Raw genomic sequence first — 7,986 nt, forward strand, 5'->3', positions numbered from 1 at the left:
ATGTCTTACACCATTGGTGTAAGACATTAAAACTTATCAGGGGTTTTAAATGTCTAATGGTGTAAGACATTGAAAGTTTTTATTAATGACTACAATTGGAAGACATTAAAAATGGTGGAAGACGTTGGAAATAGGTTGAGAAGTGGCCAGGGGGACATCTAATGTCTCCCACTGGGAGACGTGGGACACGTGGCACGTCTCCCACTGGGAGACATTGAATGTATAGAGGGGTACATCCAACGTCTCCCACTGGGAGACGTGGGACACGTGGCACGTCTCCCACTGGGAGACATTGAATGTATAGAGGGGTACATCCAACGTCTCCCACTGGGAGACGTGGGACACGTGGCACGTCTCCCAATGGGAGACGTTGGATGTACCCCTCTATACATTCAATGTCTCCCAGTGGGAGACGTGCCACGTGTCCCACGTCTCCCAGTGGGAGACGTTGGATGTCCCCCTGGCCATTTAATGAATTTTGGGTCTTCTTCTTCCTCATAACACCAAACAGAGAGAGCACACCAAACAGAGAGCACGAAAGGGGTTGCGATTTTAGGGTTTTCAAGGTTAGTTTTTTTTAATTTTTATGAATTTTAGTTAATTATTTTGATAAAAAATCATAGGTTTAGCATTAGGATGAGTAATATACATGATTTTGTGTTAATTTTACATTTTTATGCATTTTTTTCTATACATTGTTAGATTTATTTGTTTTTCCATGGAGGTTTTTTTATAGATTTAAGATTTCATAGTTTTTTTTTAAATTAACCTATCACATTGTATATATTTCATTATAATATATATGTTCATGATTTTTTTTAATTTTTATCATTATTTATTTCGAAATTTAGATATATTTTTGTATGTATATTTACACTTTTTTTTTTTAAATTCTAACTATTTTGTTATATATATAGTTATTATGTTAAAATAAATTTATTAAATAATTTTAAAAATATAAATATATGCAAAAATTTATGTTTTTGTTGATTATTGAGATTTTAGGTTATGAAATTTTTTATTGATTTTTTGTTTAGGTTATAATTAGTGGCTCATTGGAGTTTTTTTTTATTTGTTTACCAATCAATTACTTATTAGGAATTTAGTGATATTTGTTTAGTAATGTTTAACATATTAATTAATTTAATTTCGTAGGTTGTGATTTTGGTGGTGAGATTTTAGAGAGTACTTTGCATCAAAACTTCTATATCTATCAATCACACATTTGAGGTAATTAAGTTTCTAAAATTATAATAATAAGTTATATATTGCTAGATATTTAGTGATATTTTATTTATTATTTATTAATTTATTTATATTGGTTTGTGAATTTAATAGCGAATTCGATTACTACTTGAAGTAATTTTGCTAGCTTTTGAATTATTAATTGCAAGAGGTAAATATATATTCTCTTACTTCTACTTTTAATATTATTAAACAAATGTTAGAAGAGTTTGAATATCTTAAATATTCATCCATAGTGAAGTAGGTTCTGAGATTAAAATTGTGTGCTGCGGTGATAACGGAAGGTTGAGAACTTGTGTGTATTAGTGAAGTAGGTTCTGAGAAATTTGACTGTGTGCTGCGGAGCTATAAGGAAGAAACTTATTGTATGTTGTTTGAATTGTTTGTTTTGCTATTCACATGTAGATGGTTAGGTCACTATTATAGGGGAAATGCTGCCCGATTTTATCTAGGATAATAAACAATTAATTTTATATATGCATTCTATAAGGAAGAAACTTATTGTATGTTATTTGAATTGTTTGTTTTGTTATTCACATGCAGATGGTTAGGTCACTATTATAGGGGAAATGCTGCCCGATATTATTTAGGATAATAAACGATTAGTTGAGAACGGGCATTACTTGATTGAACATGCAAGTCCCAGGCATTACTTGAGAACGGTATTATTAATTAAAATTTACAAATTATTTTTGAAACTATAAATGTAATCAAATAATTAATTAATATATTTTACTTTATATTTCTTGCAGCTAACAAGCACATCATATACAGAGGCACAAATTAATGAGTTGCGACAAGAATGGGCGACATATGTGTTGCCGATAATCCAAAGTTACCGACCTCGTTGATAGGTTTTTTTTTTTTAATTTTTTAACTCTTTCTTCATACACAATGCAATATTTGTTCATTTTGAATATTTCTAACAAATATTGTATTTCTTGTATATATCTAACAAATATATTTTTTTATTTTAATTTAAATTAATATTATTTCAATTTAATTAATTTAAATTTAGATTAAAATAATTTCAATTTAAATTAATATTATTTCAATTTAATTAATTATTAAATTAATTTCAATTTAGATTAAAATAATTTCAATTTAAATTAAAATAATTTCAATTTAAATTAACATTATTTCAATTTAAATTAATATTATTTCAATTTAATTAATTATTAAATCAAATTAAAATAATATTAATTATAAATTTATTTAATTTATTTTTTTTAAATGTGGGAGACTTTCAATGTCTCCCATTGGGAGAGGTGGGAGACTTCCCATGTCTCCCAATGGGAGACGTGGGAAATGACTCACCTCTCCCAATGGGAGACGTGGGATGTCTCCTAGGGACTTCCCACGTCTCCCATTGGGAGAGGTGAGTCACTTCCCACGTCTCCCAATGGGAGAGGTGGAAAGTCAACGTTTGACTTTCGACCTCTCCCAGTGGGAGACGTGGGAAGTGAGGCACGTCTCCCAATGGGAGACGTGGGATATATACCTACAATGACCCTAGCAACAACGTCTCACTAAGTGGGAGACATTGTAGACTTCCAATGTCTCCCAATTAAAGTCATAAAACCTCTATTTTGTTGTAGTGAATAAGGGAGCTTTGGATTGGGCCTGGTGGCTGGGCTGTGGGCTTCTCCTTTCAACAATATCTTAAATCTTCAATTTGGGCTTTTGATTTTTAAAAATACCAATTTCCCAATTCTCTTTTCAAGTTTAATTCTTTTCTTTTCTCTTCTTTTCAAAGTACCAAAATGCAACATAATTCCTGCAAAAATAAATCTAAACTAAATATTTTCAATTGTAAAATTTATTCCATTGATTTCTTGAAAATATTAATTAAGAATCAATTTAATTTGATATTTAAGATCAATAAATGTGCATTTTTTACCATTAATCATACAACACTAATTCAAATAATTAAACTACAAAATTCTACAACGGAATAACTATAAAAACACACAAAATTCTATAAAAATAAAACAAACCTAGTAAATTCAAAATGACTAAAAAACTTAATAAATTACTTAAAAAGTCAAAGGCTAAGCAACAATTAGCATAAAATATGTGATAAAATAACTCTATTTTGTAGAGTTGTCACACACCCAAACTTAAAGTTTTGCTAGTCCTCAAGCAAAAGAAAAATTTAAACACACAACTTTTTATTTATTTATTGGTGATATCTTAAGTATTTCCTCAAGAATTGCACAAAGATAATAGTTCTCAAAATATTATTATGAATATAGATTAAACTTATCAAATAATCAATCTTGATTTCTAAGAAGATTTAAGCAATATTATTTTTCATATAAACTTATAAGAAATAGAAGTGTTCTATTATGAAAAATATATTAAAAAAAAACTTAGCGAACTTAACCCAATAATTAAAAACAAAGCTTAAGAACTATTCATATTTTTAAGAGAACTACAATTAAAAAAAATATCACCAATTTTTTTTTAACATTTTACAACAAATGAAAAACATACATTAACACAAAGAAAAACACATACACACTACCCCCAAACTTAAATGAAATATTGTCTTCAATGAGTAATAAAATGAAAAAAGTTAAGAACTACTCCCTTGGATGTATGCTTCCTTGATTTGGCTCCTCTATTTTCTTCTCTTTTTTTTGGGGGGGGGGGGGGGGGGGGGGGGGGGGGGGGGGGGGGGGGGAGAAGTTTCCTTCAAGCTTTTGAAAAACACATGAAAAAACACACACAACAAAAGTGAAATATAAAATGACACATGAAAAGTATGGGTTGCCTCCCACAAAGCGCTTTAGTTTATAATCTTTAGCTTGACTATATATTATTTTTCTTCTAACCTACACCCAATCGATGGTGTAAAATTTCATTTGTAGGGTGAGTTATGAGTTTGATGCAAATTCCATGAATATTAATTGATAACTTCACGCCTACACAAAAATTAGAAATATGCAATTTTGATGGAATATCAATGAAATGAGAAAATTGCACATCTATGTCACACTCCTTTTCATTTTGAGTAAATATACAAATTTGTTCAATTATGGGTTCTTGAGATATAATTATATCTTTTTCATTTTCCTCATGAGCCTTGAAAATTATTTCATCCAACTTTTTTGTTTCATTAGGAGGTTGGATGCCTATTACAAGTTCTTCAACAACTTCATTCTCTTTTTCACTTTCAATTTGACTATTTGGATTGGGAATGTGTTTGTTGGGATAAACTTTTTTTTCCGGCTCTATAACAGTTGCAAGTTGCCCTATTATTGTCTCCATTTTTTAGATTTACTGAGACTGGACTTGTAAAATTTGGTAGGTTGATTGCATGAACTGTTGTAGGGCATCCTCTAAAGATGGGCTCGTTTCTTGTTGAATGGGATATGATAGGTCGGATTGGGCATGACTTTGATTATGCATGTTGAATTCATGCCCTTGATTCATTGGAGACTTGGTATGACTCCATGAAAATTTTGGATTATGGGCGGGAGCAAATGGGATATCAAAGGATTCATGCATATTATACATATCATTAGTTTCTCCATAATTTAAATTTGAGTGTTCATAATAGTTGTACTTAGAATTCCAACTATAATTAAAATGATTCATTTCAAGAGACTTTTTATTTAAAAAAAATTATAACAGAAATTAAGAAGAGTACTAAACACAATAATTAAGGAAAAAAGAAAAAAAATTAAGATAACATAAACAATATTAAGAAATAAAAACAAGACTTAAGAGGCACAAATATCATCAACTAATAACAATATAACAAAATAGAATAAAAAGCTAGGAGGCACAAATGCCATCAACTATCACAAAATAACAATAATAATAACACAAGAGTTAGGAGGCACAAGTGCCGTCAACTAACAAAGATATAAAAGTAATAAAAATTACAACAAAGTTGCAACAAAATTAGGAAGCACAAGTGCCATCAACTATAAAAATTAAAAGAAAAATAAATAGATAGGAGGCATAAGTGTCATCAACTAAAAAAATACAATAAATATAAATATATAAATAATTTTTTTTTTTTGGTGTTAGAACTGTCCCAAGTTTTCTTTTTTTTTTTTTTTTGATCAAGAAGGAAAACTTCATTAATCAACCAGCCAAAAACACCCTCAACTCACAACACAGCTACAAAAGAAGCTACTGAGGCTCCTCAAGAACAAAAGCAGAAATTAATTACATGTTAATCTGTATATTAGATCTCTATCTACTCTAGACAATTTCCTCTTGTTAACAATATACAACCTGTAAGATACTATTGTCTTAACATCTAAAGCAATCAAAAAATCTGATTTAGAGCATCCCTCAAAGATGCATCTGTTTCTGTTCAGCCAAAATCAATAACACACAGCTGCCAGAACTGCTATGCTCACACGCCTCAGAAAACCAGAAGCCTTCAGAGACAGCCACTGTAACCAGCCAACAAACTCCACCGGCCAGCCCCTGAAACCCAACCATCTAAATACAAGCTCCACCACTCTTCGAGACAAGCAACATTAAAAAAAAAGATGATGATGGGATTCAGGATATTCATTACAAACAGGGCAGAGTAAAGAGTCTAAAACAATGTGAAATCTGTCCATATTGTCTTTTGTAAGCAGCTGGGCATTGACCACTTGCCAAAGCATAAATCGATGCTTAGGTAAGTTGAGGCTGCTCCAAATGGCCCTACGGTAGCTATCTTGAGATTGAGGAAGGAAACTGTTATACAAAACAGTAGAACAGAATTTACCAGAGCTACCAGCCTTCCTTATCTCAACAAAAGAAAATTTAGACCTCAATCTACAAAGCTTGCGCTAGTACCAGCTTGTGTCCGCTTTTAAGTCATAGGACCAAAAGGGAACCCCCTTGAGATAGATATTGTTCACCCATTTAACCCAGAGAAGGTCCCTTTTCTCAGTAATAGCCCATATATATTTAGCTAGAATAGCTTGATTCCATTTGGACCCTTCTTTAAACCCGAGACCACCATACGGCTTAGGAAGACACACTTTCTCCCAAGAAGCTACATGTAATCTGCTTCTGTTACCGTTCAGACCCCAATGGAACCCTCTACAAAGTTTCTCAACTTCTTTAGAAACACTTTGAGGAAGGACAAAAACGCTCATCCAATAATTGTGAAGACCAAGCAAAATTGAGTGAATTAATTGGATTCTGCCAGCGAAGGATAAATGCCTACTGCCCCAAGTATTAAGCCTCAATCTGATTTTTTTTATGATAATGCCACAATCTCCAGCTTTCCATTTAGTTGGCCTTAGAGGAACCCCTAGATACTTTAAAGGGAAACAACCTTCAGCCAACCCTATGTCCTTAAGAATCTCCCTTTTCTCCCTAGAGTCAACCCCTCCAAAACAGATTTGAGACTTACTAACACTGATACACAGCCTAGTTGAAGAGCTGAACCCATCAAGGACCTCTTTAATCACTTTTAGGGACTGAATATAACCCTTACTAAGAATAATCAAATCATCCGCAAAACATAAATTTATCAACTTTAAGCTTTTGCAGAGAGGATGATATCTGAATTTTGACCCTATAGCAACATGTTGAAAACATCTCGAGTTTTCTTTTTATCTTTTTTTTTTAAGTTTTATATTTATATTTATATTTATATTTTGTATTTTTTTAAGTACAAAAATTAAAATAACTAGTAGAAGAATTTACTAACATTGAGATAAATTTCGTTTATTTTCTTGCAACTCCCTGGCAATGGCGCAAAAAACGTGATGGACCCAAAATGAGTATGTTTTAAATATTTATATCGCAAGCGCACAAATCGTTCATATAAAATAGTGATCTTGTAAGCAAGGATGTGGAACCCAAAAGAGTTGTCTAAAATAAAAAAGAAAACTATTCTAAACCAAAATTAATAAACTCTAACCTAGCTCCAAAGGTTGATGAGATTTTTGTATCAAGGAAATAAAATAAAAGCTAACAATAAAGATATTAAAGCAAGAAAAATAAACAAGATAAGAATTGTAAACAAGTTGTAAGGGAAAGATTATTAAGATAATAGAATCCACAAAATATAAGCTCAATAATATCTATAAGTACATTGATTTTCAAGTTTTAATAGTAGAAATTAATCAAACTATCACCTATTCAATTTAGATATTCTTTTTAAGCGCAAGTTATTATATTAATATATGATTTATCTTCACTTTTAGCAATATAATATCAAAGTATTTAGTGTGAATCAATCTAATGAAACAACAACAAAATCAAGGAATATTATTTATAAGGCAAAACATAATATTTTTATTCTAAGCATTTGATGTGCACAATTAAATGACACACCTTAAGCAAAGAATATTATGATTTTGCACTAATGAAGGACAAAGTGTAAATATGTGCTAACAACCAAAACTACATGATATTTAAGATGAAACAAGATATTTGAAGAAGAAAACTCCATAAACTTTGTTGCACAAATGAGAAATCAAAAGACAAAATAAATACTATCTAGTTACATATTGTTTTATCATCACCTTAATAATCTTAAAAAGATTAGAAACTCATAACTAGAGTAGAAATTACAAAACAAAGAGAATACATACTTGAAAAACACTAAAATGGAGGAGAGAATGGTAGAAAAGATGATAGTAACCACAAAATTCAAGCACCCAAAAATGGTCTTGAAATTCTATTTTTATAGCCAAAATGAGAGTATTAAAATAATCAATTTAAATTAATTAAATTTATTAAATTAACTAAATAAAGTAAATATGGCATGTA

General features: G+C 30.7%; 1 long non-coding RNA gene across 1 annotated transcript; it reads left to right on the top strand.

Annotated features, from left to right (window-relative positions):
- Window positions 1-414: 414 nt before the first annotated feature.
- Window positions 415-2,206, top strand: LOC133833951 (uncharacterized). The gene is made up of 4 exons (XR_009893226.1): window positions 415-566; window positions 1,156-1,230; window positions 1,789-1,907; window positions 1,998-2,206. It is a non-coding gene; the product is annotated as an uncharacterized LOC133833951 (long non-coding RNA).
- Window positions 2,207-7,986: the final 5,780 nt, after the last annotated feature.

The sequence above is a fragment of the Humulus lupulus genome, chromosome 5, assembly GCF_963169125.1.
Source record: "Humulus lupulus chromosome 5, drHumLupu1.1, whole genome shotgun sequence".
Taxonomy (NCBI): domain Eukaryota; kingdom Viridiplantae; phylum Streptophyta; class Magnoliopsida; order Rosales; family Cannabaceae; genus Humulus; species Humulus lupulus.